The 26410-nt window shown below is 36.7% G+C and overlaps 2 pseudogenes; both read right to left on the reverse strand.

Moving 5' to 3' along the window:
- Window positions 1–511: 511 nt before the first annotated feature.
- On the reverse strand, window positions 512–1317 carry LOC140508503 (olfactory receptor 14C36-like; annotated as a pseudogene).
- A 16659-nt stretch (window positions 1318–17976) lies between these two features.
- LOC140508504 (olfactory receptor 14C36-like) lies at window positions 17977–18776 on the reverse strand (annotated as a pseudogene).
- Window positions 18777–26410: the final 7634 nt, after the last annotated feature.

The following is a 26410-nucleotide window of genomic DNA, read 5'->3' on the forward strand; positions in this document are numbered from 1 at the left end:
AGGGACCAGAGTTGTCTGTGCGAATATGAATGAGAAAAAGAAATATCTTTTGTATACATTCCTAATTTATGTCATAAGCAGTTCTACTAAAGGTCAACTAAGAGCTAAGGGAATTATACAATTTTTAATTCTTGAATATGCTTCATAACACTAAAATTTTACTGATTTTGATGTCAAAATCAATTCTAGGGATGTTTTAACTCATTTACACCATTGATTCATCTGCAACTATCAAGACAGTTAACCCATAATTATTTTATTTGTATGTAAGTATGTATAGATATACATATATATATACATGCATATATATATATATATATATGTATGAGATTTTCCATTCATATTTTCAACAACTTTAGGAAAGGACTACTGTTTATACTTCATTTCTTAAAAAAAAAAGCTCTTCATTATTATTCTTACAGCCTCTTTTATCTGCTTATTCCGTAGACTATATATAATAGGGTTCACAAAAGGAGGTATTATGGAATAGAATACTGAAATGATTATATCTTTAATGGATGCAGAATCTGAAGGTGGTTGTAGGTGCACATAGGAGACTGAAATAAAGAACAAAGAAACCACAATGATGTGGGGGACACAAGTAGAGAAGGCTTTTCTTCTATCTTTTTTCACTGGATATTTGAGCACAGTGGAAAATATGCTAATATATGATGAAGTGATGAAGACAAAGCAGCCAACCACAAGCACAAGAACAGAGGCAAGTAAGGATAAGATATTGCTGAAGGTCTCTGAGCAAGAGATTTTGAGTAGAGAGCGAATGTCACAGAAAAATTGGTGAATCACATTGGAACGACAGAAAGACAATCGAAAGGTGTAACCAGTATGGAACCCTGCATATAAAAGCCCACTGAACAAGCAGGTTAAGGTCATCTTAACACAGATACGGGGGCTCATGATCACTTGATAGAGAAGTGGGTGGCATATGGCAACATAACGATCACGTGCCATAACAGTGAGCAAAGTCATCTCGACATATGCCATAAATACCAGCAGGAATATCTGAGCTGCACATCCAGTAAATGTGATTGTTCTGTTGTTCACTAGAGAATTAACTGATGCCTGGGGCACAGTTATTGATATGAAGCAGGCATCCACAATGGACAGATTCCTAAGGAAAAAGTACATGGGAGTTTGGAGTTTCCTGTCAAATGTTGTGACAATGACAATAAGGAGATTCCCCATTAATCCTGCTAAATAAATTAGAAAGAAGAGCAAAGAATATAGAATCTTCAATTCACGGTTGTCAGAAAAACCTAGGAGGAGAAATTCAGTCAGAGTTGTGGTAACGTTAGACATTTTCAGATTCTTCCACCCGTAAGTCACCTAGGGAACCAAGGAAGAATCAATTAGCCCATCATTCTGCAATTTTTCTGTAAACAGTATTTGCAAAGGCTAGAAGAAATTATAGCATTTTTTTATTTTTATGGCGTAAGGCTTTGACATGCACCAAGGCATCTATTTGCTGTGTGCCCCAGAGCTAAATCAGTTAACTCTCCAGGAAGCTCTCTAAAATTTTTATTGGAGATGAAGGCATGCACCGATAATGGAATTATTTGAACCTGGGAATTCCATCCATTATAGAATTTAATGCTTATGGAATGAATGTCTTAACATTGATCCCACTTTGACTTCCTTTTTTCTACAACGTATTCATTATTTGTGAGTGAATACATCTGTACAGACAGTCTTACCTAGGCCAGAAACCATCATTGAAAATAATGATTTATAATTTTTAAAGTCCTCACATATGTAGTCTATGTCTTTATATTTATTTTGCATGGTCACCTCATCTTTACTAAAAGCTGTGAACAGCTTAGAAGAGAAAGTCAGAAATGTAAAAGGATATACTTTGAAAAATGCCCGGTTGGTTGATTGTACTTAGTTCACAAAGATGGCCAAATGATATCACTATTTTAGAGTCAAAGTGCAATGCATCCAACTGTGACTAATCAGACGAATACAAACTTGGAATTTTCTAGACAGGTTGGGGCACAAATAGTCTCTGTGAAAATTTGAAGTGGCTTCTCAAAATTCGTGTATCCCGTATTTCTTTGAGCTATTTCGAATTTTGTATTGCTCCTAGAGAACAGCCCCTTCTCTCATGAGATCATACCACATTGAGCCATCCTGTGCCATCATTTCCCATGTCACACAATCAGTACCAAAGTGTTTAAGAGAGACTTTGAGAGTATCTTTGTATCACTTTTTTCTGACAACCACGTGAGCACTTTCCCTGTGTGAGTTCTCCATAAAATAGTCTTTTAGACATTGTAACCTCATCTTTATTTATAGGTAAGAAAAACAGAAAAAAACTTAGAAATTTAAAGGATAGAGTTTCAACAATACTGTTTCTTTTGGTGGCAGTGGACACATTCACTATAATCTTTCCTCCCATCACTGCCCTTGACACAATTTCCTACCGATTGAACAAAGAAATTGCAAGTGAATGAGAGGTATAAACAGTAATATATTTCTCCATTCCAGGCACGGGAGGTGAAGTCTGTTGTCTTGGACAGCTATTCTCTGTGTTTTTCTGAATAGTCTCACTTTATCTAATCTTCACCACAGATGGTCACAGCTCTACTGATCTTATCACTTCAATTTTTATCCTTTCAGATGCATCAGTCAATCAAAAACAAGTGGGTTATTGCACCCTGTTCTACCCTTGTCTCATATGAAATGGTATTCAAGGGAACACAATGTTCTGAGGTTCCATGCTCCTTCTTTTATACCCACTATTTCCCTAAAGAAATCTTTCAAGGTTACAGACCTAGGACTTTGGAACAGTTGGTGGACAGATATTTCTTGGCCATTTATTCTGCATGATAACATTTTTGGAAGAGTAGCAAGTAGATCCTGGCAGAACAGCTACATTTTCCCAATATTAATAAATGTGTGAATGTATGTGCATATGTGTCTGTGTACACACACATATGTATATACATACTAATGTTTTTTTTTTATTTTTAGTTCTGAATCCTGTCGACTTTCCTTATCCTCCTCCATTCATTGAAAAGGTGACAAAATATTTTACATATGTATATTCCATTAAAACAAATGACCACACGACCACATTAGGTATCAGTAAAAGAGGGAGAGGGACAGAGAGAGAGAGAGAGAGAGAGAGAGAGAAAGGATGCGAGGGTGGGAGGGATCAGTGGGAAGGAAAGATAGAGAGATAGAAGGGAAGAAAGAAAGGAAGAAAGAAAGAAAGAAAGAAAGAAAGAAAGAAAGAAAGAAAGAAAGAAAGAAAGAAAGAAAGAAGGAAGGAAGGAAGGAAGGAAGGAAGGAAGGAAGGAAGGAAGGAAGGAAGGAAGGAAGGAAGGAAGGAAGGACAAAAGGAAAGGAAAGAAAGAAAATCTGTTTTAATATGTATCGTGAGTCTATTCGATATGGACTATCTGAATGCAGATTGCATGTTTTATCATAAATCCTTTGGAACTGTGATTTGTCATTTTGTTGATTATAATTACTGTCTTTCAAAGTTGATTATCTTTACATATGGCTGTTATTAAAGAAATTGTTTTCTTGCTTCTGATTACTTCATTCTGTATCATTTTGCAGAGGTCTTCCCAGGTTTTTCTGAAATTATCCCTTTCATTTTCTTATAGCGAAATAGAATTCTGTCCCTTGGCAGGTCATAATTTGTCTAGCAGTTCTACAATTGAAGGTCATCACCTCAGTTTCCAATGCTTTGCCACAATGAAATATTTGTATAAATATACTTAGACCTATGGGTCCTTTGCCTGCTTCTTTATTATGTTATTGTGGAAAAACTGGTATCACTGAGTAAAAGGATATTATTTAAATTCAGTGTTGTTGAGTATTGCTTCAAATCGCTTTCCAAAATGGATGGACCAATTCAAAGCTAAACCAATAATGGTACCACAGTTATCCCGCAGAGAGACTACACACACACACGCACATGCACATTCACATGCACACACACACGTGTGTGTGTATGTGTGTATATATATATATAATATATATTATACATATATTTGTTTTACAAATGAAATCTCATGAGGGTGATATTGAGGGAAATATTAATCCATCAATGTGATATAAAAAGGACGAAAGGCACCAATTAAACATAACATTATGCATGAGAGTCCTAATGTACAAGATTTCCATGTTTATAACATCAAGGTATCACAGCATAGCGACAACATTTCCTGCAATTCTAGTACAAAACTATTTTCCAAATACACGTCATACGTGAGAACCTAAAACCGAATGTCTTCAAACTCTTGCTGGTTGGATTAGGCAAATGAGTTTTCAGCAGTGTATTTATAGGTGTCATTGGTGATAATGTACTAAAAAGCTATTCAGGAAAAAAAAACACTACAAGAATTCCTGTTTGCTGTACAATCACCTTGTGAAGTGGTGTTTGATTTGACATGTAATTTAGTAATATTTCAAAACAATGAACATGAAAAACATAGTTTTGTTTAAAATTTTTATATGTACTTGCCCATTTGTTCTAGTTCCACTCAGGAAAGTGTGGAGAGCTATGACTAGGCAGGGAGTAAGAGTGCTGCAATATCAGAAACCTGGCAATTAGATAAATGAGTGGGAAAGGCATAATTTTAGAGATAGAAATAGGATAAAATATGAAATTCACAAATATTTAAGGTGGGTCAGAACATAGAAGCTATCTGGGTTTGAAGATATGAGATTACTGTCAGGTGACAAATGATCAAATTTAATTGGTCTCTCTCAACTCATGTATTTGCATTTCAAAATCTGCATTGAAAAAGTTTGAAACCCCTCTGCTCAACATCTGAAACAGTAAACGCAGAAAATAATGACAATTACTGGCAACTATTATCTTCTTCCTTTCACTTCCTGCTCCTTAGCATTGCTGGCATCAGTAATGTCTACCATGGGTGAATGGAAAAAATGGTGGGATATTTTTCTAGTGGTTCAGGTTTGTCCTATTTTGTTTTGTTTTGATTTTTACCTGCTGATTCAGTGGTGGTGTCTTATTTAATCTGTATAGAAAAAGACTCGGGCTTTGGAATCAGTAGACCTGAGTGCATATTTTAGTTAAACCACGTCCAAAAGTGCTAGGTTGAAAGAAATACTTTTGTTGTCTTTTTTTTTTCTCATTCCTAAAATAAAGTCACTGAACTCAGTGGTCTCCACTAGCCATTCCAGTAGTACATCTATGAAGCAAACCTACAAACCCATCCGGTAACATGTCTATGAACTCCCCTTCTGTATCTCCACTGAGCTCAAATGCTTGGCTGCTTTTTTGCTGTTCAACGGATGGATTCACTTTTCATTCTAACCAGACTTCCACTTATATTTCTTTTCCTTAAAATATGAGTTCCCTTTTCTGAGAAGTAATGAAAGTAGCAAGATGTTTGAAAGTAAGGGATATGTAGAGAGATAAGGAAATAAAGAATCAAAGGAAGAAAGAAAGGAAGGAAGGAGTGGGAAAACAAATAAAAAAGGAAAAGGGGTAAATAATTTCATTTAAATTCATTGTAACTTAACTGCATATGGCAACAAGTCTCTTTACTGTTAGATTGTCCAGTCTGAACTGCTCAAAAGTGACATCACTGAATCCCTATGCCATGGAAAAGATCTATAGAATTCCCCTAAATCAGGCTGGTCTGGCAGAAAATTATAAAGTTTCTACTGTTATCTACTCATCATAATTATATTCTCTTTACTTGGGAAGCATATTTTCCTTCAATTTTCCTTATTATATTTGTAGATGAATTTGAAGAGTATGTTTGATAGCATGGCCGCATAGGCCGAGTTCAACTTTTGCTAGATATTGCTTGCATCTCCTTGGGGACATTGCCCCTGCTCTTTAGTCAAATACAGAGAGGTGGAAATAATTGCAGCGAGGCCGTTGGCTCTGGGTAGCAACAGACCTGGTGCCAAATAAATCCTCTCAGGACCACTGGGAGAGAGTCCAAGAAATATTAATGTCCGTATGTATATGAGTGTGAATATGTATTAGTATTTTTGGATTCATTATCTCACAGGTTTCCTCAAAAGTATCTCATAAGCCTCCTTCACCCACTTCTGAAAATGTAGAAGAGAAATACAAGTGTCCTAAGGAGTTATTTGACATGTTAGCTCAGTTGATACAGTATACTTTGCTTATGGTAATAGGTTTGACTGACATAGAGGCAAGAAAACTTCACAAATTTTGAGTAAAATGTTTGAAAACATATTTTACTCTTTCCATCATATTCAATTCCAAACAATCCCTCTTCATAATTTTGCCTTTCTTTACAAGAGATAAAGTAATTAAGGAAATCTACTAATAAAATAATGACATTTGACAGATTGGAAAGTATTTGAAACCCAGAGCTCCCCATCTTTCTAATGAGAAAAGTGGTGTGTTCCACATCATTTATTTTATATTATCTGCTCTCTTACTCTATTCTTTCATACTGCCATTTGACTGTAGAATAAAATATATTTTCTTACATTAACATGACAGGTTTTCTCACCTACTGCTTTTGTTTTGACAAAAGGGGTTGCTAGGAATATTCTCATGTCTATGATATCTTAATTTCTGTGATTAATATGTTTGAGGTACATGTCCCTTAATGTTTCTCAGCATTAACAGTTATATACAACCTAGTGATTTTTCTTGGAAATTCTAACTTGATTTCCGCAAAGTCGGTTACATTTGTAGCCCCACTAAATATGTATAAATTTGTCTGTCTACACCCCAATCTTTCCAATGTTGACATGTATCATCTTTTATCAGCCTTAAGTGATGTCATGCTCTATCTAGAATCTACACGGTGGTATGTGTGACACTGGGCTAGTCATCTAACTATCAGTGCACTAAAAAATGGGGAACACAGTGTGTTCAGGGAACACTACTGTTTCTGTGAGGGCTGCCAAACACTTTTCATGCTGCTTTCCATGATTGGAGTCCACCTGGTCCGTGTAATTCTCACTTGTAGCTCCAAGAAGCTGTAATATGCAGAGTAGCCACAATCTGATAAAACATTTTGTTAGATAGGCCAAACCAGGTTGAGGGTAACCGAGGGACTTCAAGCAAGTTTTGCAGTTAGGGAGGGTGCCTACCCCAAGCTTCTCCTGGTGGAATGAGTGGAGGAGAACTATTTCTTCCAATGGCAATGTAGGCAGTAAAGCAGGTGTTATGACGCACTTAGAAAACACCACTAATCATGACTGCATCCTGCCACTGGACTGTGCTGATTTTGGATAAGATAGTGAGGTCCATTATTTTGGAGAACTCTGCCTCATTTAAATTCAATTTATACACAAATCAAAACACATCACCCATACCATCCCACAGTTTTTACCTGTCTCAAAGTCCTGTAGCAACAGGCAAGTGATAAAGCAGCAAGTTAAGATACAATGGAAAATGTAGTCATAACCCTGCACATAGATGCCCTGGCCATAAGGTCATCTTCTCACTGGAAACAGCAGTAGGATTCAGGAGCCCTCTGGCTGTCTGAGAAGCCTTTTAAAGATCATATTGCTCACCACAATGTGTGAAAAAAGGATCGGAATGGTGCCTCTAAAATTGTCTGCTTATCTGCCCCTGGCTGGGTTACCATGGCAGGAGGGGACTCCATCATGTGAGCAACACACACACACTCATACAATATAGGAAAAGATTCACAAAGATGATTCCACTCATCATCATACTGTGATGCTGGTGTCAGTTTTTCACTCATAACTAGTTGAGTCAACAAGACTGTATGCTTTCTAAAAGGATGGAAGGGCAGACTCATGACAATGTGATTGCCACTTGCCAAAAAATACCATGCTACTGTCATTAATGACTCTGCTCCCGTCATTATAAACCATGAGGAGATTAAACAAAAAATTTCTGAAGACGTGGAGGGCCTTATGAACAATGTGTAAGTAAAAGTAAAACTTAAATTTGGGGGTGAATTTAATGTTAGAGTTAGCTCAGACTAGAAGACAGGGGAAATGAAAGGGAATAAGTGAGACTTACGCTCATGGGATTTGCCTTAAAGAGGGAATAACTCTCACTCAATTGAATATGCAAATTTATTTTACCCTGAAGGAAGGCAGAAAGGAAGGGGATAGGAGAGGGAAGATAATAGAAGGGACAGAAAATTGGGGAAAGGAATAATCAGAAGCAAATATTATTGTGAGAGGACAGGTCGAGGGAGAGAATTGAATAAATTGTGGGAAGGATAAGACAGAAGGAAATGTGATTAGTCTTTCACAACATAACTGTTATGGAAGTGTTTTGCATTGTTACATATGTATGACCTATATTGAATTGCTTGTTTTCTCAATGAGGATTAGTGGGGAGGGAGGAAGAGAGAGAATATGGAACTCAAAACTTTTATAATGAATGTTAAAAATTGTTTTATCATGCAACTGGAAAATAAAGTGTACAGGTACTGGGTTATAAAAATCTATTTTGCCATACAGGAAAATAAAAGGGAAGGGGTTGGAAGAAGAGAGGGGTAATAGAAGGGAAGACATACTGGAGGAAGGGGTAGAAGATGGGGTACATACTGTCCTGGAATGGGGGGTGGTGGGAGATGTGTAGAAAATTTTAAACTCAGATTCGTATGGAAGTGAATTTTGAAAAGTGAAAAATAAATAAATTTTTTGTTAAGATGAGTTGGATCAGTCTTTTAGCTGAGGTGCCTTGGACGATCAGGAATAAGATTCTGTCTCACTCAAGGAAAAGGGCAGTTCAATCCAATACAATATGCACCCTAGCAAGCCAGAAGCAAATCCTACCTCTGCAAGCAAGTGGGAGACCCTGAAGCCCAGTGTTGTGGAGCAGGCAAACACCCTCACTGACACCTCCCATTTGCCTTAGCCATAGCCAGGTCAATGAGCAGACACTAGCTACAAAAACACCACTTGCTTCACCACTGCCCCAGGTAAAGAGGAACCCTCGAGTGGCCAGAAGTCTTTGTACTTCACTCTAGACCTGTAGAAAGTCCATTGATCTTCAGCACATACCAGACATCATATGTAGGATCCCAATTCATCACCAGGTAAGCTGTAGGCCATTACTGACTTCAACATCATGAGTCACCGATTCATCATAGCACCAGAAACAAGCACCCATTGTGGGCCTTAGGCCCACAGAATAGAATCAGCATAGAATCAGGTAGACAGCCTGGGTCAGTAGCCATTGGATCAAGAAGCCTGAAATAGATCCCCTTCCAACTTGGGAGTGGATATCAAATTTAAGAGAAAAGAAGAAGACAATAAACCCCAAAATGATGAGAAAAAAATAAATGAAACAAAACAAATCTGACCATAGGAAGGTAATATGATGACATGAAAGAATAACACAAAAATTGACAAGAGAACAATATCAAAAACGCCCAAAGAACGAAAGGGAATTATCTCAGGCTGAGAAAGAAATTATGTAAGAGCTCAAAAATGAGTTTAAAAATAACGTAAGACAGTTAAAAGAAAAATAGGGAAAATAAATGAGAATGATGAAGTATAACTATGAAAAAATAGTCAACAGCTTGGAATTTTTTAAAAATTATTTATGGCTTTTAAGCTTTCAACATTCATTTCCACAAAATTGTGGGTTCCAAATTTTCTCCCCATCTCTCCCCACCTCCCACCTCAAAACGCCAAGCATTCTGATTATCCCTACCACCAACCTGCCTTCTAATATCCCTCCTTTCTCTTATCCCCATTTTCTCTTTTATCCTCTAGGGCAAGATAAATGTCTATACCCATTGCTTGTATTTCTTATTTCCCGGTTGTATGCAAGAACAATACTCAATATTTGTTCCTAAAATTTTGAGTTTCAACTTCTCTTCTTTCCTCCCTCCCTCCCTACTGATTCCCACTGAGAAGGCAAGTAATTCAATATAAGCTTTATATGTGTAGTTTTGCAAATGACTTCCATGATACTCATGCTGTGTAACTCTAAGTATATTTCACTCCATCCTATCCAGCCCCCCATTTCTTCTATTCTCTCTTTTGACTTTGTCCCTCCACAAGAGTGTTTACTTCTAATTGCTCCCTCCTCCCATTTGCCCTCTCTTCCATCACCCCTTCATCCTGCTTATTCCCTACTTTCCTGTATTGTAACAGAGGTTCTCATACTAAATTGAGTGTGCATTTTATTCCTTTCCTGAGCCAAATGTGATGAAAGTGAGCTTTACTTTTGTCCCTCTCACCTCCTCCCTTTTTCCTTCCATTGAAAAGGCTTTTTCATGCCTCTTTTATGAGAGATAATTTGCCCCATTCCATTTCTCCCTTTCTCCTCCCAATATATCCCTCTCTCATCCCTTAATTATATACTTTTAGATATCATCCCTTCCTATTCAACTCATCCTGTGTGCTCTTGTGCTCTCTCTGTCTCTCTCTCTGTCTCTGTCTCTCTGTCTCTCCCTATCCCTCTCTCTCTCTCTGTCTCCCTCCATATATATATATATATATATATACATACATATATACGTATGTGTGTGTGTGTATGCGTGTGTGTATAATCCCACCAAGTACCCAGATACTGAGAAAAGTTTCAAGACTTACAAATATTGTCTTTCCCCATAGGAATATAAAGAGTGCAACTTTACTAAGTCCATTATGATTCTTCTTTCCTGTTTACCTTTTCATGCTTCCCTTGATTCTTCTGTTTGAAAATCAAATTCTCTTTTCAGCTCTAGTCTTTTCATCAAGAATGCTTGAAAGTCCTCTATTTTATTGAAATACCATTTTCTCCTGAAGTATTATACTCACTTTTGCTGGATAGGTGATTCTTGGTTTTAGTCCTAGTTCCTTTGACTTCTGGAATATCATATTCCATGCCCTTCAGTCTCTTAATGTAGAAGTTGCTAGATCTTGTGTTATCCTAATTGTATTTCCTCAATACTCGAATTGTTCCTTTCTAGCTTCTTGCAATGGTTTCTCATTGACCTGGAAACTCTGGAATTTGGGCACAGTGTTCCTAGGAGTTTTTCTTTTTGGATCTCTCTTATGAGGTGATCAGTCGATTCCTTTAGTATTTATTTTGCCTTATGTTTCTACAATATCAGGGGAGTTTTATTTGATAATTTCATGAAAGATGAGATCCAGGCTCTTTTTTTTGATCATGGCTTTCAGGTAGTCTCATAATATTTAAATTGTCTCTCCTGGATCTATTTTCCAGGTCAGTTGTTTTTCCAATGAGATATTTCACATTATCTTCAATTTTTTCATTCTTTTGGTTTTGTTTTGTGATTTCTTGATTTCTCATAAAGTCATTAGCTTCCATCTGTTCCATTCTAATTTTTGAAGAGTAATTTTCTTCAGTGAGTTTTGAACCTCCTCTTCCATTTGGCTAATCCTGCTTTTTAAAGCATTCTTCTCTTCACTGGCTTTTTGAACCTCTTTTGGCAATTGAGTTAGTCTGTTTTTAGAGGTCTTATTTTCTTCAGTAATTTTTGGGTCTCCTTTAGCAAGCTGTTGACTTACTTCTCATGATTTTCTTGCATCTCCCTCATTTCTCTTTCCAATTTTTCCTCCACCTCTCTTACTTGATTTTCAAAATCCTTCCATGGCCTGAGACCTTTGAGTATTTATTTTGGATGTTTGGGATACAGAAACCTTGATTTTTATGTCTCTCCCTGATGGTAAGCATTGTACTTCCTCATCCGAAAGGATGGGAGAAGATACCTGTTCACCGGTAAACTTCACAAAGTAAACTTCTATAATTTTATTTTTTTCCGTTTTTTCAGCATTTACCCAACCAGTTACTTGAATTTTAGGTTCTTTGTCAAGAGTGGGGATACTCTGGGAAGCTGTAAGATCTCGGGTCCTCCAAAGTGGTACAAACAAGTCTGAACACCTGTCTGGGAACAACCGGGAACTTTTGTGCCCAGAATCTGTGAGTAGTAGAATTTCCTCTCCACAACCACATTGCCTCCAGTTCCACCACGCTGGTAATCTGGGCTGAGGTTCAGATCAGCTGCTCAATTACCCCAGGGGCTTTAAAATGCGGTTTCCAACAATGGATGCTAGCTGCTCCCTGCTGCCACTATCTGGGGCCAAAGGTATGGAGGGATCCTGCTCCCTTCTCCACAAGCTGAAAAAGCCCTCACAATGACCTTTGACCCCTGTGCTTAGAAGCATCTGCACTGCAGCTGAGTATTCCAGCCCTGAGGCCTACTCTGGCCCTGCTCCTCCTGGCACCTCACAGCCAAGTCTGAACTGCACTCCGCTCCGCATCTGGTGTGACAGATCTTTCCTGTCAGCTTTCCAGGTCACCCTGGGATGGAAATCTCCTCCACTCCGTTGTTCTGTAGCTTCTGCTGCTCTAGAATTTGTTGAGAGTCTTTCTTTATAGGCATTTTATGGGCTATAGGGGAAGAGCTAGAGTATGTGCATCTTTCTACTCTGCCATGTTGGCTCCACCCCTCAAAAAACTTCTTAAAAATTTGAATTGGTCAAGTATAAAAAGAAGATACAAAAATCTACAGAATAGAACAAAACATTAAAGACGTAGAATTAGCAAAAGGAAAAAGAAAATAGCAAAACTTAATTGAGGAAAACAATACCTTGAAAATTAGAATTGGGAAAGTAGAAGCTAATGATTGTATAAGACAACAAAAACCAATCAAAGAAAATGAAAAGAAGTAAAACTATGAAATAAAATGGCAATTACATCATGGGATAAAAAACTCACCTCAAAATTGATCCAGAAGAGACAGTATCAGAATCACTGGACTACCTGAAAGTCATAATAAAAAAAAAGAAGACCTGGACAGCATGTTTCAAGAAAATTATCAGGGAATACTGCCTTGATATCTTGGAACCAGAGAGCAAAGTAGTCATTGAAAGAATCCACATAAACCTCAGGAAAGAAATCCCAAAATAAAAACGCGAAGGAATATTATTGCTAAATTTCAGAACTATCAGGTCAAGGAATAAACAATACACCCGGCCTAAAATAAATAATTCATATACCAGGGAATCATAATCAGGTTTACACAGGACTTGGCAGCTAGAACAATAAAGGAGCAGAAGTCATGGAACATGATATTCCAGAAGGCAAAGAGCTACGACAACAGCCAAGGATCACTTACCAAGTAAATCAAACATAATACATGAAGGTAAATAATTGTCATCCAACAAAATACAAGAATCTCAAGCTTTCCTAAGGAGATGACAAGAACTAAACCAAAATACTGACATCCAATATCAGGATGCAAGGAAAGCCTGAAAAGGGAAAATGGAGGGATAGAGCTAAGACTGTGATGTAAGAGCAGGGACCTGCTTGAGCTCTCCCCACAAATCCCTCAAAATACATTTGAGAATACTTCTAAACAAATTCTAGAGCATTAGAAGTCACAAAATGACAGAGTGAAACATATTTCCAACCCGAGACAATGCATAATGCTGATGGTAAAGTTCTATTGTACCACGTTCAGAGTGGAGCACAGCTTAGCCCAGACCAGTCCCGTCCAACATAAGCTGCTCTGGCACGTACAGGACTGAAGCAGAACTCATCATGCTGAATCACTAGCAGCTGTAATGGTTTCATGATTTTTCAACCCACAGGATTAAAAACATCTTCAACAGTCCGTTGGAAAGCTCTCTCACCTAGGTGAGATAGGAATGTGGTCAGGCCCCAACCTCAGTGTGGCTGCAGCTACTGTTCCAGGTGCAGCTCCTTATGGAGCTCGAGACCTACAGAGAGTGGGGAGATAGAGTGGCTTATCTGGGTATCAGTATTTGGTGGTGGTTCTGGGGCAAGGAGGAGCACTGGCATGACAGATCTGGTGGTGGCTATGCAGCGGGAAACCTGCTCAGTCTTCCAAGACAGAAGAGCATGCTTCTGGAGGCTCATAGACCACAGTTCATGTAAGAAGAGGACCTCTTCGTTGATCATATCACTTTGCAGGAACTGAGAATTTATAGGTCCCTGGAGATATCTCTGACAGCAGGTGCATATAGCTGCTGAAATTTGTGGCAGTGCACCCTCCACTTAACAAGGACCTCAGAAGTAAAATAATTGGCTAAGAAAATGAGCAAAGGGGGCAAAAAGTAAGACTTTAGAAGGCTATTTTCTTGGTGAAAAGGTATTTTTTTATGATGAGGCAGGTGAAAACATACAACTGGGGGAAGATCAAAACATGCAACCACAGGAAGACATGAAGGTCAAGATTCCTGTATCCAAAGCCTCTAAGAAAAATATTAAATAGTCTCAGGCCATGGAAGATCTTTAAAAGGAGTTTTAAAATCAAGTCAGAGAAGTAGAGAAAAATGGAAAGACAAATGAAAGCTATGCAAGAAAATCGTGAAAAATGAGTGAACAACTTTCTAAAGGAGGTCACGATAAATGCTGAAAAATAACACCTTTAAAATGGATTAACCCAAAGGGCAAAAGAAGTTCAAAAAGCCAATGAGAAGATGGTTTCCTTAAAAAGCAGAATTTGTCAAATGGAAAAGCATGTCCAAATGTTCACTGAAGAAAACAATTCCTTCAAAATTAGAATGGAACAAATGGAAGACAATGACTTTATGAGAACTCTAGAAAATATAAAAGAAAACTAAAAGGATGAAACAAAAAGAAGATAAGGTGAAATATGTCACTGAAAAAACAACTGACATGGAAAATAAATCCAGGAGAGATAGTTTAACAATATTCTGTCTACTTGAAGACTGTGACAAAAAAAAAAACACAAACAAACAAACAAACTAGATATAACCTTGCAAGAAATTATCGAGGAAAACTGCCCTTATATTCTAGAGTTGCAGGGTAAAGTAGAAATGGAAAGATTCTACTAATCACCTCCTGAAAGAGATCCCAAAAGGAAAATGCCTAGGATTTTGTAGCCAAATTCCAGAGTTCCCAGGTCAAGGAGAAAATATTACAGGCAGCCAGAAAGAAACAATTCAAGTATTGTGGAAACACAATCAGGGTTACACAGAATTTAGGAGTTGATAAAAAAGGGATCAGATGGCTTAGAATATTATATTTCAGGTGTCAAAGGAGGTAGAATTAAAATAAAGAATCACTTACCCAGAAAAACTGAGTATAATGCTTCTGGGGGAAAAATGGAATTTCAATAAGACAGAGGACTTCCAAACATTCTTGCTGAAAATACTAGAGTTGAATAGGAAATTTGACTTTCGAATATAAGAATGAAGGAACCATGAAAAGGTAAAGAAGAAAGAAGAGACATGAGGGACTCATAAAAGTTCAACTGTTTTTATTCCTACATGGAATGATATTTGTAACTAATTACATATATATATACATATATATATGTGTGTGTGTGTGTATGTGTGTGTATGTGTGTCTCTCTCTATATATATTTATACAGACACACATAGACACAGACTTATATATATGTGTATATGTATATATGCATGTGTATACGTATGTATATATGCACACACATGCATGTATGTACACATACATATGCATATGTTTGTGTATATGCATTTGTGTGTGCACACATGTATGTATATGTAATTGTAAGTATATGTCTATAAATAGTTATATAGATACAGATAAAATAGAGGTGTATATTAGTATCTGTGTAATCATATGTCTCTGTGTGTATGCACACACACATATACAAATATACACATATCCATATATACACACATGCATATATGCGTATACACATACACATGTACATATACGCACATATACACATGAAGACATGTGCATGTATGCGTGTAAACATATAGGTTTATATATGTGTTTATATGTATACATGTGTGTATGTATATGCATATGTATACATACATATATACATATGAGGTGTAGAGCGTCTCCAGAGAGGACTTGTACCTTTGGTGTAATGACTGTTGAGCCCTTTTCTGGCAGCTTTCCACATTTGGTATCCACCTGTTCCATCCAACTCCCACCTGTGCCTCCAAGAAGCTGCACATTCCCAGTGGCCATAGCCTGGTAAATCATGTCAGCAAACAAGGAAAACTGGGTTGAGGTAGGTCTCAAACACTTTGGTGAGTTAAGGAAGTGTCTACTCCAAGCATGTGAAGATTTCCCCTTGTGGAACGATAATATGAAAACAATTTATTCCAACGGCCATGAAGGCAGCTGAAGCAGACAACGTGGAGCACTTAGAGTTGAGTTAGACACTGAAGACGCTAAAATAATTCATTGCATCCTGAGCCATCACAATAGTAATCCATTACATTCATATACCATAATTTATTCAGGCACTCCCCAATTGATGGGCATCTCCTTGATTTCCAGTTGTTGACCACCAAAAAGAGTATTGCTATAAATATTTTTGTACATGTGGGAACTTTTCCAAGTTTTATGATCTCTTGGGGATACAGTCCTAAAAGCTATATTTCTGGGTCAAAGGGAACACTCATTTTTGTAGCCCTTTGGGCCTAGTTGCGTTTTGCTTTCCAGAATGTTTGGATCAGCTCACAGCTCCACCAACAACGAATTAGTGTACCAACTCCCCCACATCTTTTTTCTTCCTGTTTTGTCATGTTGGCCAATCTGATAGAAGTGATGTGGTAGCTCAGAGTGGTTTTGATTTGCATCTCTATAATCAATATGATTTAGAGTATTTTTTCATATGACTGTAGACACCTTTATTTTCTTCCTCTGAAAACTACCTGCTCAGAACTTTTGACAATATATCATTTGGGGAGTGACTTGTATTCTTGCATAGTTGACTCAGTTCTCTCTATATTTTGTATATATAATCCTATTCTGTTTTCTATATATTTTAGAAATGAGGCCTTTATCACAGACACTAATTACAAAAGTTCTTTCCCAGTTTTCTGCTTCCCTCCTAATCTTGGTTGCATTGGATTTGGTTGTGCAAAACTTTTAAATTTAATGTAATCAAAATTAAACATTTTTCACTTCATAATGCTTTTCATCTCTTGAGAAGGAAGAGGAGAGGTAGAGGGGAAGGACGGGGAGGGAGTGAAGAAAATTAAGTTATATTGTAGTGACTGCAGTACACTGAAAATGAATTAAAAAAATAAAAGTGTCATCAGCACTGTGAACTAAATTAATTTGTACATATTGCAGTTGGCATTTAATTCCAGAGGCTAGAAGGAATTATTGGAGGTTTCTGAGTAAGAGACTAGAAATTAAAGCATGTTCCTTATATATAACAATAATTAGACAACTATGTAAAGAATAGGGTACAGATCCTTGAGGAAGGAGTTCCTGAGTCCTAAAAACAGGAAAGGAGAAAATTAAAATAACCCAGAACTTTTGGTGAGATTGTGAAATAAAGAAATAGCCATGTGGATGGAGACAAGATTAGAAAAAGAAAAATTTCATATACACAGAAGAACATGGGGAGTATATCCAAAAGTATATCTCCATTCCATGAAGCTTGCTTTAAAAAAGTATAATAAATTCACCATGTTAACTGCAAAAGGAATCCCACTGACCTTGAGGGGTACCCCTACAACATTAAGTTGAGATAAATTCTGCGTTCCTCTAAAGGACCAAAATTTTCTGTGTTAATTTGAATGGGAAAAAGAAGTATCTCAATTGTATATGGTATGCATTCACTGGTATGATTTGCCATAAACAATGCTGGCAATGACCTTCAGTGAAGGAAATTATGTAATTTTGAATTCTGCATTATGCCTAAATATGTTAACAAAAAGTGATGCTACCGATATTGACGATTTCAAAGTTAGTTCTTGTGGTCTTTCACTTCTTTAGACCAATGATGTATTTGTACCTATCAACATGCAAATAGCAACACATAACATGACAAAATCACTAACATATATATGTATGTGTTTATGTATGTATATATATATATATATATATATATACATATGGAATTTTTCATACATAGACCAATTATGTTCAACAACACTGGGAAATGATTATAGTTTTTGCTTTATATATTTAAAAATGTTGATCTCTTCATTATTATTCTTAAAGCCTCTTTTATCTGCTTATTCCATTGACTGTAGATGATAGGGTTCAAAAAAGGAGGTATTATGAAATACAATACTGAAAGAGTCATATTTTTAATGAACCCAGAATCTGAAGATGGTTGTAGGTGCACATAAGCAGCCAAAAGAACGAATAAAGAAACCACAATGATGTGAGGGACGCATGTAGAGAAGGCTTTTCATCGATCTTCCTTCACTGGAAATCTGAGCATAGTGGAAAATATGCTACTGTAAGATATAGTGATGATACAGCCAACTGCAATAAGCAGACCAGAACTAAATAGGGATAATGTATTGCTGAATGTCTCTGAGCAAGAGATCTTGAGTAGAGAGGGGATATCACAGAAGAACTGGTGGATCACATTGGAAGGGCAGAAAGAATTGAAATGGGTATCCAGTACAGAACCCTCCATACAAAAGTCCAGTGAACAAGCAGGTTAAGGTCGTCTGAAAACAGACTCGGGGATTCATGATCACATGATAAAGAAGTGGGTGGCATATGGCAACATAAAGATCACGGGCCATGACAGTGAGCAGAGTAAACTCAACACATACCAGAAATAACACCAGGAATATCTTAGCTGCACATCCAGTAATTGTGACAGCTCTATTGTGTACCAGGGAATTAATGGATGCCTTGGGAACAGTTACTGATAAATGAAGCAGGCATCCACAATGAACAGATTCCTAAGGAAAAAGTACATGGGTGTATGGAGTCTCCTGTCAAAGGTGATGACGACGACAGTGAGGAGATTCCCCATTAAGCCTGCTGAGTATATGAGAAAGAACAGCAACGAATATAAGATCTGCAGCTCACAGGTTTCAGAAAACCCCATAAGGAGAAATTCAGTCACAGTGGTAGTGAAGTTAGACATTTTCTGACTCCAATGAGTGACCTAGGAAGCCAAAGAGAAATTAAACAATCTGCCAAGCAGTGGTTAACTTTTAAGTGCACACTGTACATAAAGATAGAAGACATTATTTCATTTTTATCGTTATTGTATAACACATGGTCCCTGGCATGTATTGTCTATAAGACTCTGGGCAAATCAGGTTACCTCTCAAGAAAAAAAATAAAGAAAATTTCTCTAAGATTCATATTAGTGGTGCAAAAACGAGTGAGCAAAAGATGTTTCCACACCCAGGGATTCCATCTATTAAAGAGTTAATGCTTAAGGAAGCAAAGTAATGTTTCCAGTCACCTCATATTGACTTCCTTTTTTCTGTAATGTATTAATTATGTATGAGTGAATACATCAGCACAGATAATATGATTTAGAATAGAAGCCACCAATGAAAATAAAGATCTTTAAAGTTTTTTAAAGCCCTCTGAGATATGGTCTTAGGCTATATTTGTATTCCTTTCTCATGGACATCTCATCTTTATAAATAACCATAAAAAGTACAGATCAGAAAGTCAAAAGCTGAAAAAGACATAGTTTCAAATCCTGGCAGTGGAGACAGGGACTATAAACTTTCCTCCCATCATTTTCTTCTATCCACTCTCCCACTGTCTGAAAGAAGAAATTGTAAGTGAATGGTGGAAATGTATATAACAACATATTTTCTCTGTCCAGGAAGAGGAGGTTGGTGAAGTCCACAGACCTGGACTGCTTTTCTCTTTGCTCTGCTGAATGATCTCACTTCACCTAATTTTCAGCTTAGCCAGTCACTGCCTCTCCTGATCTAATCACTTCAAATTTCTGCCATTCAGAAGTGTCAGGCAAGCAAAGTGAGTGATTTATCAACCCACGGTTATACTCTTGTCTCATATGGAATGGCATCCAAGGGATCGCTATTCTGATAATCTATTCCTTTTTTTCTCTTATGTTCACTACTTCCTTAAGGAAATCTTTCAAGGTTAATGATCTGGGATTTGGGGACAATTAATAGGCAGATACTTCTTAGCAATTGATTCTCCATGATAACATTTCTACAGGAATAGCAAACAGGCCCTAGAAGCTACATTTTGTTTTTGTTTAATACATCCATATGTAGTTTCATATGATCATATAAAATTTTAAGTTTTGAAATTCTGTCCTATGCATTGAGAAAGTGACAAAAAGAAAACCAATTCTACATGTGTATAGTTACTTAAAACAAATAATGACATTAGCTATCAACGAAAGATAGAAGGAAAAAATGAAAGATGGAAGGAAGGAAAGAAAAACGGGGTAAGGTAAGAAAGGAGGAAGGAAGGAAAGAATAGAGATAGGAAAGGAAGAATAAAGGAGGGAAGAAAGAAACAAGGAAGAAATAATGAAAGGGAGAAAGAAGGGAGGAAGGGAGGCAGGTGTCAGTGGAGAAAGAGATTAGGGATGGAGGAGAGGAAAAAAGAGAGAAAGAGAAAGGAAGAAAAGGGAATTGAAGGATGCAAAATATGCTTCAATCTGTGCTCTAGGTCTATCACTGTTTTATCTGGCCTTAAATGTTGGATGTTTCATAATCAGTCCTGTGCAGTTGTGACTCTTCATTGTGTTGAATAGAATTATTGTCTTACAAATCTGATTATCTTTACAATATTGTTTTCAAATAATTTACTTTCTTTTTGCTGCTTACTTCCCTTTGTATCGTTTTTTACAGATCTTATGAAGCTATTCTGAAATTGCCCCCTTTTTTGAAGGTTTCAGACTATAATTTGTTTAGCCATTCCCCAATTGAAGCTCATTACCTCAGTTTGCAGTTCTTTGCCACCACAAAAAGACTTTCTTTAAATATATTTATACATATGGGCCCTTTCCAACTTTCTTTAATGTCTTTGGAATACGTGGTATCACTTGGTCAAAGGGTCATATTTACAATTCAAATGCTTGTTGGACATTGCTGCAAATAGATTTCCTTAATGTCTGGACCAGTTCAGAATTCCATCAGCATCACTCCCTCTGTTTTCCCAGTGTAGGACCACATTTTTTAAAAAATCTGTTTTTCAAGTTTATGCTCATGGGAGTGATAGTGAGGGATATGAGCACATCAGGTACAAATTTTCCAGGATTCTATCATTAAGGTACCACGACATAGAAATAAAATGTCCTGCTTGTCCAACATAAAGCTACTTTCCAGATATCTGTCATATGAAAAGAATAAAAAATTGAGTCACTTCAAAGAATTGGTACCTGGATTGAGCAAAGGAAGTTCTCACCCTTCATCTGAGGCTACAGTTGGTGATAATGTACTAAGGAACTATTGGGAAAAAAAAAAAAACTATAGGAAATCCTGCTTCATATCTTACCACTTTGCCAAATGCAATTTGATTTTATATGATGTTTATTAACACTTCAAATGAATGAACAAAATAAGCATTTTATTTCAAAAATTTGTGTGTATTAACCCATCTATTGCAGTTCCAATCAGTTATGTGGTGATATCTATAACTGAGCAGGGTCAGGGAGTGATCTAATATCAACAGCGTGGCAGCCAGTTAAATGAGTGGAAAAAAAGTAGTTTTAGAGATAGAATTAGGCTAAAAATATGAAGTTCAAAAATATTAACACTGTATTAGAGTAATGGAAGCTCTCTGGGTTTGAAGGTAGAAGGCAATGCTTTCAAGTGATAAAGTGCCACATGTTCTAGGTTTCTCATAATTTCTATCCATATAGTTTTTTATTCTGCTCTTTCTAAGAGTTAAGTCTCTCTGATCAACATTTTCTTGCACTTTCAATAGTGGACTTTGAAAATGTTGACGCCTACAGAAGAGTATTATCTTCCTTTCACTTAGGGCTCTTTAACCTTGCTGCTATAAGTTTTATCTACCAGGGGTAAATAACCAAACATTTGTACTGAATGATTACTTGGTTCAATGATGAAATCTTATTTTACTATGAATGGAGAAAGACCCTGATTATTACTGTGTATAGAGAAAGACACTGGGTTCACATCTGAGTTAAGTCACTTGCAACTATGGAACCTTGAACAAGTCACATTTTCTCAATGTGCATTTTTTTATGTCTAAAACAAAATAATTGGACCAAATGACCTCTTACTATTGATTCCATTTCTACATCTATGATAGAACCCACATAACCACACAATCAAATGTATTTGAACTGTCCTTTTGTATCCTCACTGAATTCAGATGTTTGACTGTTTTTTGATGTTCTACAGACTACGATTTTTTATTCTAATCATGGTTCCACTTGTATTTCCTTTTCCTAAGACGTAACTTCTCTTTACTAGGAAAGATTTAAAGCAGGCAAATGATTACAAGTGATATACAGAAAGACAAGGAAAGAAAGAGAGTGAGAGAGAAAAAAGAGAGAAAGATAAAAGAAGGAAGGAAATAAGGAAGGAAGTATACAGTGTCAGTTTCTGGATTGTTGTTCATCCTTCATCATAGAAGGATATCTTGACTTGTGTATGAATCAGATTTGAGTGGGACAGAGTTGCACACAGTCAATCAACTTCACTCTCTCTTTCAGAGACACAAAAGAACAGTGGAAATACTGAAGTCAATAAGGATGACTTTAGTGCCTTCTTTCTTGTCCGAGTAAGCTCTCTGCTCTTCACAGTGCCTGCTTCAACTGCCCTCATGACCCCTGGAACAAATTGTTCTCATTCATGCATTCTGCTGGAGGAAATGTTCATATGCTTAGATATTCTCCTAACTCCCCAGTGGGTTTAAGTCATCTTGCTTGTCCTCAACCTAATTTGCCCCATCAACCAAGATGGTTTTACCAGGCTATGGTCATCATGCATGCTACAACTTCATGGAGCAAGACACAAAAGTTGAGTGACAGAAAACAAAGATAGATGAGTAGTCCATAAAAGGGCTCAGCAAACTCTCACACCAGTGGTGCTAGTGCTCCCTTAACACTCCACACTATGCTTATGGAAAAGTTGCAATAAATCTACAGGATGATAAAGAAAATGAAAAAAATTATTAATCCCAAGTGATATGAAGATGAGCTGTTTAGCCTAGTAAAGAGCAAACCAAAGGAGGACATGAAAGTTGCTTTCAAATATTGGAAGGCTTTCATGTGGAAATTTTATCAGTTTGAAAACATTTAACCCTTTAGGGATACCATAGAAGCACTTGGGTTTAAATACATGGCATTTGATATGCCTTCTGTCTCTCAGATTTGGTGGTTCTTTGACTAACAAATTGTGGGGCTGTGTTTTTTTGCATCAGTGGTATCAAATTTAAATTGAAATAAGTTCCAATAAACTATGAATGAGGATGCCTGTGGGCTATATGTTGATTTAGATAACCACATAGTATTTTTTTTATTTTTATTTGTCTTGTTTAATATTTCCTAATCACATTTTAATTTGATTAGATTGACACTTAGGAATGTTGTTCATCATATTGTCTCCTTTATTTCCCTTGTTTTGTGCTTCTGCTTTATATCATATATTTCTATTGATTTCATGTACATTTTTTAACATTTTTAATTATTTTATTTGTTTTCAGTGTTCTACAATCACTTCCATATATCTTAGATTTTCCCCCTCACTCCACTCTTCCCCCGTCCCTCCCCACTTCCTCCCCAAGACAGCATACAATCTTATATAGGTTCTACACATACTTTCCTATTAAATACATTTTCACCTTACTCATGTTGAGTAGAAGAATTAAAGTGAAAGGGAGACATCACAAAACGAAACAAATACAATGCAAAAGAAAATATTCTGCTTCATTCTGCACTTTAATTCCACAGTTCTAACTCTGTATGTGGAAGGTGTTTTTCCTCAAAAGTCCATTGAGAATTTTTTAGATCCATGCATTGCTATGAAGGACTAATTCTACCATAAAAATTCCTCTCATACTATGTTTGTTGTTGTTTACAATATTTTCCTGGTTCTGCTCCTTTCACTCAGCATCAGTTCATATAAGTCCTTAGAGGCCTCCCTGAAGTCTTCCTGTTCATCACTTTTGATAGTACAATAGTATTCCATGACATTCATATACCACAAGTTGTTCAGCCATTCCCCAACTGATGAGCATCCCCTTGATTTCAAGTTCCTGGACACCACAAAGAGAGCTGCTATAAATATCTTTGTTCATATGGGACCCTTTCCCATTTCTGTGATATCTTTGGGATAGAGTCCCCAGAAGCGATATTGCTGGGTCAAAGGATATGAAAATTTTTGTAGCCCTTTGGGCATAGTTTGAAATTGTTTTCCAGAATGGTTGGATAAGCTCACAGGTCCAGCAACAATGAATTAGTGTTCCAACTCTCCTACATATTCTCCAACATTTATCACCTTCCTGTTTTGTCATGTTAGCCAATCTGAAAGGTGTAATGTGGAATCTCAGAGTTGTTTTTATTTGCATTTCTTTAATCCATAGTGATGTAGAGCATTGTTTCATACGACTATAGATAGTTTTAATTTCTTCCTCTGAAAACCTGTTCATATTCTTTGACCATTTATCAATTGGGGAATGACTTGTACTCTTGCAAATTCGATGCAGATTTCTATATATTTTAGAAATGAGGCCTTTATCGCAGACACTAGTTGCAAAAATTCTTTCCCAGTTTTCTTCTTCCCTTCTAATCTTGTTTGCATTGGATTTTTTTGTGCAAAACCTTTTCAATTTAAAGCAATCAAAGGTATCCATTTTGCCCTTCATGATGTTCTCTATCTCTTCTTTGGTCAAAAATTTCTTCATTTTCCATAAATCTGACAAATATTTCATGTACATTTTTGTTGTTCAGCTTTTATCCATCATCCAATCTTTTACCGATCTACTTAGTTTAGCTGCATTAACTTTGTGTCTAAAAGAAGTATTGATTAATAAATCGTTACCTCACTATATTTAGTGTTAATGTTATGATCCTTTGATACCTTCATTACATTACAGTTTCAATATTTAAAGGTCGCAATCATAATTTTGAGTTAAAATTATGTAATCATCTGTTCATTAGAATAAAGGTGAAAAGTCCTTGGTACCAAAGTGATACTGCACAGTAATGATAGTCGGAAAATTTGTTTGTATCCTAGGATTGTATACATAAAATTAAACCTAAGAATGTCAAACTTGAGAATCAGTGTATTCCAAAAATTGGCGTGTCATTTCAGTAAAATTGATGAGATTGAACTAATTGTTGGGAGAAGAGGTTAAGAGATTCCTTGGTTTTGACTTGGCCTTGGTATCCTCTCCTCTTTCCTTTTGACTGGAATAAAGCCTTGTGTTATTTGAAGGGTATGAAGAATTTTGAATTTTCCATATTTCCATGGGTCTTTTAATGTTTTTCTCCTTAGGTGCTGATGGCAGTTTCTGTGTTGGACATTTGCAGATACAACAGATGAAGATATATGCATTCACAAGAATCACAGCAAAGAAGTTACAATATACCGTTATAGTTCCACTCAGGGAAGTGTGGAGATTTTTGGCTGGGCAGGGAGTAAGAGTGCTGTAATACTAGAAACCTGGCAACCAGATAAATGAGTGGAAAAAGGGATAATTTTATAGAAATAGGATAAAAAATATGAAATTCGCAAATATTTCAAGTAGATTGGAGAGATAGAATCTCTCTGGGTTTGAAGATACAATTCATCACTTTCAGGTGACAAATGACCATATTTACTTGGTTTATTTTTAATCTTGATTACTTTTCTAAATTTATGCTCAGCTCTTTTGAAAAGTTTGAAACCTCTCTGTTCAACATCTGAAGTAATGAACTTGGAATATACTGGCAGCTAGAGAAAAGAATCATTTTCTTTTGATTGTCAGTGCTCCTTAGCATTGGTGGCGTCAGTCTGGTCTAACATGGGTGACTGGATCAAATGTTTTGTTGTTGTTGTTTGCTTGTTTATTTGTTTGTTTGTTTTGTATTTTACCAGATTGACTACTTGGCTCAGTGAAGATATCTCTTTTTTCACTGTGTATGGGAGATAAAATCAGCAGACCTGAATTCACATGTGAGTTAGGCCACTTCCCAAGGTGCAACCTTGAAAGAAACACTTTCCTCTCTGTGCATTTTCCTCATCCTTAACAGGAAAAGACTGGACTGGATGGTCTTTACTACCCATTTCAGTTCTACATCTATGAAATAAACCTACACAACAGTACAGTCCTTTGTATGTGAACTGTTCCTTAGTATCTACTCTGAACTGAAATTCTTGTTTTTTTGTTTTTTTGTTTTTTTCAGTTTTGCTGTTCAACATACGAAGTCACTTTTCATTCTAACCAGGCTTCCACTTAGATTTCCTTTTCCTAAGATATGACGCCCCTTTCTCAGGAAGGAATAAAAATAGGTAAATTTTTGAAAAAGAAGGGATATGTAGAGGAATATGAAAAGAGAGAAAGAGAGAGAAGAGAGAGAGAGAGAGAGAGAGAGAGAGAGAGAGAGAGAGAGAGAGAGAGAGAAGAAAGGAAGGGGAAAGCAAATAAAAGGGCAAAATTGAGGTAGAGGAAGCATTCAGTTAAAATTTACTGGTATTATACCAGAATAATGCCACAAGTCTCCTTGCTGTTAGCTTCTCCAGTCTGAGCTGCTAGAAAAAGTATAAACTTTGCATTGCTGTCAGGTCATCACGATTCAGGTCTCCTTGGTTGGGAGTTGTGTTT

This window comes from Notamacropus eugenii, chromosome 5, assembly GCF_028372415.1.
Source record: "Notamacropus eugenii isolate mMacEug1 chromosome 5, mMacEug1.pri_v2, whole genome shotgun sequence".
Classification (NCBI taxonomy): Eukaryota; Metazoa; Chordata; class Mammalia; order Diprotodontia; family Macropodidae; genus Notamacropus; species Notamacropus eugenii.